General features: G+C 39.0%; 1 non-coding gene across 1 annotated transcript; it reads left to right on the top strand.

The window, feature by feature from the left end:
* The first annotated feature begins 2951 nt into the window (after positions 1-2951).
* Positions 2952-3057, top strand: LOC128283098 (small nucleolar RNA R71). The gene has a single exon (XR_008273440.1). It is a non-coding gene; the product is annotated as a small nucleolar RNA R71 (small nucleolar RNA).
* The last annotated feature ends 4503 nt before the right edge of the window (positions 3058-7560 follow it).

Below are 7560 nucleotides of genomic sequence, written 5' to 3'. Positions count from 1 at the left end.
GCACTTACTATTGAGCTTGAAAGCTTGGAAAAACCCTAGCTATGGTGTCTATGAGAGTTTCGACCGACTTGATTAAGATGATACCAAATTTTGGCTTTGTTTTCCCATTTTATTATTTTATTTACCTAATGACTAAATTACCCTTCATTAAAAACTATGATGTTTTATCTTCCTTTAGGTATTTTTGTCCAAACTAGTATAATGGTATAATTACTATACAAGGACCTCCACTTTAAAAACCCATTACTCACAAGTACTTAGTACCTTTGTGAACTAGAACACACATTTTACAACTTTTGCAATTTAGTCCTAAATATCAAATTGGACCATCTATCGATAAAATTTCTAAACAAAATTTTCACACAGTCATGAAATCATGCCATAGACCTTAAAATTATAATAAAACTATTATTTCTATCTCATATTTGTGGTTTCGAAACCACTATTCCATTTTGGCCCTAAATCTGGCTGTTACAACTATCCCACGCCTGTGTGTCTTGGGCATGTGTGGCACACGGCCATGTCGCACGGTCGTGCCTAGCTTTGCTCGTATCTCCCATGCGCGTGTGTTAGGGTACCACGCCCATGTATTGTTGTCCACGGCTTAACGGCAAGGGCGTGTCTCACGCCCGTGTCGAAGAAACAGAATCAAACCTTGCCCCTGGCACGCCCATGTTCACCTATCAAGTTCACCCACGGCCATGTCGTACGGCCATGGGGATTTTTCACATCCCGTGTTTTGGGGAAATCATGTCCTACTTCCACACGGCCGTATCGTACAGCTGTGTCTCTTCCCCTATTTGGCCACGGCTTTAGGCACGCCCGTGTGCCTGGCCGTGTGTGCTGAAAAACTTTGCAATTCAAAGATAAAGTTAATGATTTAAAGTGTTAGAAATTAAAAATAAAGAAATCAAAATATGTTAGTGCTTGGGTTGCCTCCCGAGAAGCGCTTATTGATAGTCTAAGCTCGACTTACCTCTCTAATGAATGGTCGGGTGGTTTGAAGAGTTATACTTCTCATTCCTGCTATCAATCTCATCAAAATAAGGTTTTAATCGGGTGTTGTTTACCTTAAAAGTGCCAAACTTGGGGTGACTCACCTCCACCGTACCGAATGGAAAAATACTGAGTACCGTAAGAGGGATTTCCTCATTTGGTATGGTAGTGACAATGTGAGGATCTGCAGCATCTAGTAAGACTTTATCACCAACCTTAAGTTGATTTAGAGAGGTGTCGGCCTTGTTTTGGCGTAGTTAAAATTTATCATGTGTTCTCGGTTTGTGTGCTTACCATTCATCTAGCTCCTCTATCTGTAACCTTCGTTCTTCATGAATGTGTCCTCTATCATTTCTGAAACATGGTTCGTGAACTTCTTTGAAGCTCAATTTCTACAAAGTCATATTGTCAGTTTTAGTAGATTGGTGTGGACTATTACCTTCAATGTTCGATGTGATGCCAGAATTACGAGCTTGAAGGGTGATCGTGTCATTTTCTACGCGAAGCGTGAGCTCACCTGTGGCAACATCAATAATTGTTTTAGCAGTTGCTAAAAAGGGCCTCCCTAAAATCAAAGGGGTGTTATTATCCTCCTCTATGTCTAGAATAACGAAATCAACGGGAAATATGAACTTATCTACTTTCACGAGTACATCTTTAATAATCCCCTTAGGGAATCTTATAGTTTTTCTGCCAATTGAATGCTCATCCTAGTTAGTTTAGGTTTCCCAAGACCTAGTTGCTTAAACATTTTGTAAGGCATGACGTTAATACTAGCCCCTAAATCAGCTAATGCATGACTTATATCTAAACTACCAATTAAGCAAGGAATTGTAAAACTCCCTGGATCTTTCAATTTGTGGGGTAGCTTATTCTGTAGAATAGCTGAGCAGACTACGTTTAGCTCCACATACGACACTTTGTCCAACTTCCGCTAATTTACTAAAAGCTCTTTTAAAAATTTCATTGCATTTGACATCTGCGACAGAGCTTCAATAAATGGTAAGTTAATATGTAATTTTTTTAAAAGTTTAAGGAATTTACTGAATTGTTCGTCTGAACGGTCTTTCCTTGTCGTGTTAGGATATGGGACACGAGGTTTATATTCTTCATTCACCATTTTGTTATGACTTACCTCACTTTTACCTTTGCTCACCACAATTTCTTGCATCAATTCTGGCTCAGGCGCAATGAATCCTTCCTTATCTTGAGTACTAATTGCGTTGAGGTGTTCCCTTGGGTTAGGTTCAGTATTACTTGGTAAGCTACCTTGTGGGAGTTCAAAGATTAGTTTGGATAGCTAGCCTATCTAAGTTTCTAGTCCTTGGATCGATGCTTGTTGATTTTTAAGTGCTGTCTCGGTATTTTGGAAACGGGTTTCTGACATTGATATTAATTTTGAGAGCATCTCCTCAAGGTTTAGTTTCTTCTCTTGTTGATAGGGTGGCTGTTGAAAACCCTAAGGATTTTGTGGCTTTTGATTCCTTTGACCACCCTAGGAGAAATTATGTTGGTTCCTCCAACCTGCATTATAAGTATTACTTTATCGGTTATTTTGAGATCTACAATTATTGTTACCCATATAGTTGACTTGTTCCTCTTCGGTTGTAGGATTGAAGGATTGATATTCTGTATGCACACCTCCTCCATTTGAGTCGCACCGCATTATTGGATGTACATGAGTAGAACCAAGTAAACCATCAATCTTTTTATTGAGAAGTTCTACCTGATTTGATAGCATAGTAACTGAGTCGACGTTATAAACACCGGCTGTTTTTGTTGGCTTAGTCCTCATGACTTGCCACTGATAGTTATTCAGTGACATTTCTTCAATGAATTCATAAGCATCTTCAGGTGTTCTATTGTTGATGGTTCTGTTAGCAGTTGTGTCAACCATTTGCCGAGTCGAAGGATTCAAACCATTGTGGAATGTTTGTACTTGAAGCCAAAGCGGTAACCCATGGTGAGGGCACCGTCTCAGTAAGTCATTGTATCTCTCCCATACATCATAAAGTGTTTCTAAATCCATCTGCACAAAAGAAGAGATATCATTATGTAATTTAGCAGTTTTAGCAGGCGGAAAATATTTTAATAAGAATTTTTTGGTCATTTGTTCCCAAGTAGTGATAGACCCTCGTGGTAACGAGTCCAACCACTGTTTAGCTTTGTTTCTCAGTGAAAAGGGAAACAACCGAAGACGAATGGCATCATCAGAAACGCCATTGATTTTAAATGTATTGTAAAATTCCAGAAAGTTATCTAAGTGAGCATTGGGATCTTCATCCTACAAACCATTAAACTGAACAAATTGTTGTATCATCTGAATAGTGTTAGGTTTTAATTCAAAAGTATTTGTAGCTACAGCAGGTCTAACTATGCTAGATTCAGTTCCTATTAAAGAAGGTTTAGCGTAATCATACATAGTGTGTGGAGCAGGATTTTGATTAACCGCAGTTGCAGAAGGTAGCAGATTGCCTTGGTTTTCAGCCATCTCTTTGGTTGGGGGTTGAGTATCATCTTCTTGCTCGTTCTCTGTGTATCTTAAGTTGCACCTTATTTCTCTTTAGTTTCTACGAACTGTGTGATTGATTTCTTCATCAAAAAGTAATGCCGACGGGTTTCTTCTAGTCATAAACTATAAAAAACCTGCGAAGAGAAGGAAAAAGTAAATTAATAAATAATAATAATTAAATTAAATTAAATTGCAAGAAAAATAAATGGCTAAAGTAATAAAAATTGAGCATTCCTAATATCTTAGTTCCTCGGCAACGGCGCCAAAAACTTGATCGCGTGATTTCGTGATAGGTTTTAAATATTTATAATTACTCGTTCTTGAACTAACTATTATCGCGATGTAGGCAAGTGTACCTATCGAACAGTAGTATAGTTTTAGCAAGACCAGATTGTCGAAACCAAAGGAACTAAAAGTACTAGTAATAACTGTCTTTTTATTATCTAGCCTAAAAATAATGGGGTTTTGTTTTAATTAACTAGTTATCTAAACTAAGAACGCACAGAGAAAAGAATTGGGGAATTGCTTTCAGGAAAAATCGTTTGACTTAAGACAATACCTAAGGAAAAATCCACCTAGACTTTACTTGTTATTATGGCTCTGAATCGGACGATTTATTCATTCAACTTGTTCCGTAGATATCCCTAAGTTATGTCATTATCCTTATTCAAGACTAATAACGTCTAATCCCTAGATTGAATAACCAAGACTTTTCTCAAATTAACACTCTAGGGTTGCATTAACTCGATATATGGATCCCCTTATTAGGTTTCACCCTAATCCAGCAAAATCTTGTCACCCTATTTCTAGGCACGCAATCAACTCCGCTTAATTATGGAAAATGTACTCTTAGACAGGGTCTATTCCTCCTCTGAATAAGAGCATGTCTTGAATCAGTATCCTGGGATATCAAAACAAGAATTAAGAACACATAATTAAGAACAAGTTAAATATTTATCATGCGATTCAGAAAATAATAACAAGATTCGTCTTAGGTTTCATTCCCCTTAGGTATTTAGGGGTTTAGTTCATAACTAAATAAGAAAACATCTCAGAAGAATAAAGAATACAAAACATAAAGAAAACCCAAAACTCCTGAAAGGAAATTGAGGAGAGATCTTCTGTCTTGATGATGAATCCGGCTTCTAAGATGGATCAATCGGCTTCCTTAGAGTAATTCCTTACTTCCCTTCTCCGTCTCCATTTTTTTCCTCATATGGGTGTATTTATAGGCTTTGGAATTCCTTTCTTCATCCCTAAGTATCCTTTTCCGTGTAAAATACAGCTTCTTTAAAAAGGGACACGCCTGTGTGCCACGGCCGTGTGAATCGTGAAAGCCTTGGTCGACATCCTCGAAAGACATGGACGTGTGAGCTACCTGTGTGGCAAGGCTTAGGCTGTGTCATCTTCTCGATTTGGTCCATTTTGTCCCTTCTTGGCTCGTTTTTGGCTCCTTTTGACTCTTGGTGCTCTCTTGAGTACAAAACATGAAATAAACGGATTAAGAGCACCAAAATCCACAAATCTAGTAATAAACATCCATAAATATGCTAAGTATTTGGGGTAAAAATATGTATAATTTGGCGTTTATCACCGTGTGTCCCAAAATCTATAAATACCCTATACTATTCACTTTTTTCCCAATTCAAAAACCCTAACCCTAGCCGCTGCAACTCTACACGGCCTCCCTACCATGCCCGTGCACCGCTTTCCACTTCATTTTTTACGCTCAATCTCTTTCCCTTAGCATTTGTTTACTCCTTTCACTTCTATTTTACTTATTTCTAATGCTTATTATCAACATAAACTTCATACCATTTGAACTATTTTTCATTTTTCTATCATTTAATTTGCATTCTTAGGTTAGTTATCATACATTTTGTGTTAAATCAAGTTAGTAGGAATACCTCATACCCATGACATTACTATGTTTATTCTCATGCTATTACCATGCCAATGTATATCATTTAATTTGCATTCCTAAGTTAGTTATCATACATCTAGTGTTAAATTGAGATTAGGAAAACCTCATACCCATTACATTTCTATTCTCATTCTCATTGTTATTGTGGTTGAGTTTGCCTCATATTAATAGTATTGGCTGAAATAATTAGTTCCAAATTCATGCCTTTTATTTTTTTTTTCGAATTCGTTTACCTAATATTATTATTCTTTATATTACAGGCTTTTGATGTCATCTTCAAGAGGAAAAAAACAGACGTACCTATCTCAAAGAAGAGGAAAGGAGTGTCCTCTTCCGCGGGTCCAACAGTGAAAATTCGTCACCTTCTCCTACAGTTCCCCCAAGGGCTCTAGGAAGAACTGTTCCAAATACTTCGGGCTCGACCTTTAATTGCGGGCCAGTGCATCGACTGGGCTGCTGTAGAACAGGGTCAATTGGCTAATTCGATTCAAGCCCTCCTAAACACGGACCCTTGGGCACTATTCTTTGGGATTATCGAGCCAACATACCTTGAGCTCACAATGGAACTATGTTCAGCGTTCCATCTTCAGACCGTAATGACGTACTACGATGATCCTGGCATGGTTCAATTTCGCCTAGGTAGATTAAACCTCCAGCTAAGCGTCCCAGAGTTTGGTGCTGCACTAGGCTTATATACAGAGGAGTTCAAGGAGGAGAGTGAACTACATGCTCTCAGTCGGCACATACATTTCTCTCCCTCGAAGTGTTGGCACACTTTAGCCTCTAGCACGGCCTTCTACAATCCTAGCCGCTCTAAGGAATCAGTTCTCCCACCATCCCTGAGGTACTTACACGCTACTTTAGCTCACACGATTACAGGGAGGCGAGAGAGCACTAGCGTCGTCAACACCCACGACGTCTACTTCTTATGGTGCATGTCGCAAGGGCACGTCATCGACCTTGCCTATTTAATCGCCCTTGCGATTCAACACCAGACAAAGCGGCATCGGAAGGGCGTCATCTCCATTGGCCCCTACGTGACTCGACTGGCTCGGTTCTTCGGGCTCCTCAACACCGTAGCCCAAGAATCATCCCTTACCCACATCGGCCAGATGTCTTCACAAGGTATCTCGAGCATGCTTAGCATTAGGATGATCGAGAGGCACCAAAGAACCTACCCTCCCCAGTATCGTCTCGCCTAATCTACCGAGGAGGAGGCCTACGAGGACATTCCTGATGATGTCCCCCCACAGCACGAGGACCCGCCGACTCAGCCACCACCACCGTCTCGTCCAGTTCATGCGGCAGCTTCATATACTGACATCTTTAGTACCTCACTCGGTTCAAGCAATAGTGTTTTCAACGATTTGACAACATTGATGCTACTCTACAGCAAATTTGTCAGCACCTCCACATCTCATCGCCAGTCCCACTTCGGGAACCATCCAGCGATGAAGATGTTTAAAAATATTTACTTATTATTTTATGTTTTTAATTTTTATTGAAACTACTTTTTATTTTTATTAGATATTAGAAATTTTATTTTTAATTATTAATTTCGATTCTTTCTTTTTGAGTAATTATTCTTCCTAATATCCCCTAAAAAGTTCCTAATTTTATCACAGTTCTATAGAGCTTTTAAGCTCATCATCACATAGGAACTAAACCTCCACCGGGAAAGGTTCACCACAACTGCCATGTATTGCTCGCCCACGACCATAGCTACCACTAGAGGTAATATTCTTTTGGCACAGGACTTATGGCCTAATGAACCTCTACGACTGCCGGAGTATCCTCCCCCACTCTCGAACCAATTCCTCTCAGAACTCCAGTTCGAGGAATTCATCATACAGGAAGTTTCACTTCTCTCCCTATCTTATTTTTACACTCTAATATCTATCTTTGTTCATTGAGGGCAATTTACAACTTAAGTATGAGGGGTATTGTGACAGCCCAAAATTGACCCTAGTCGGGATGTGGTTTCGGGACCACAAAACCGAGGCATAAAAAAATAATTTAAAATTTTATTTTGATGCCTATGATATGTGTTAATTTGTGTATGACATTTTGATGTTTCAATTTAGAATTATAAATGTGAATTTCACTAGAAAGGACCTAGTAGTAAACT

The sequence above is a fragment of the Gossypium arboreum genome, chromosome 10 (assembly GCF_025698485.1).
Source record: "Gossypium arboreum isolate Shixiya-1 chromosome 10, ASM2569848v2, whole genome shotgun sequence".
Taxonomy (NCBI): Eukaryota; Viridiplantae; Streptophyta; class Magnoliopsida; order Malvales; family Malvaceae; genus Gossypium; species Gossypium arboreum.
The sequence above is the reverse complement of the archived record's forward strand: the minus strand, read 5'-3'. Positions and strand labels throughout refer to the sequence as shown.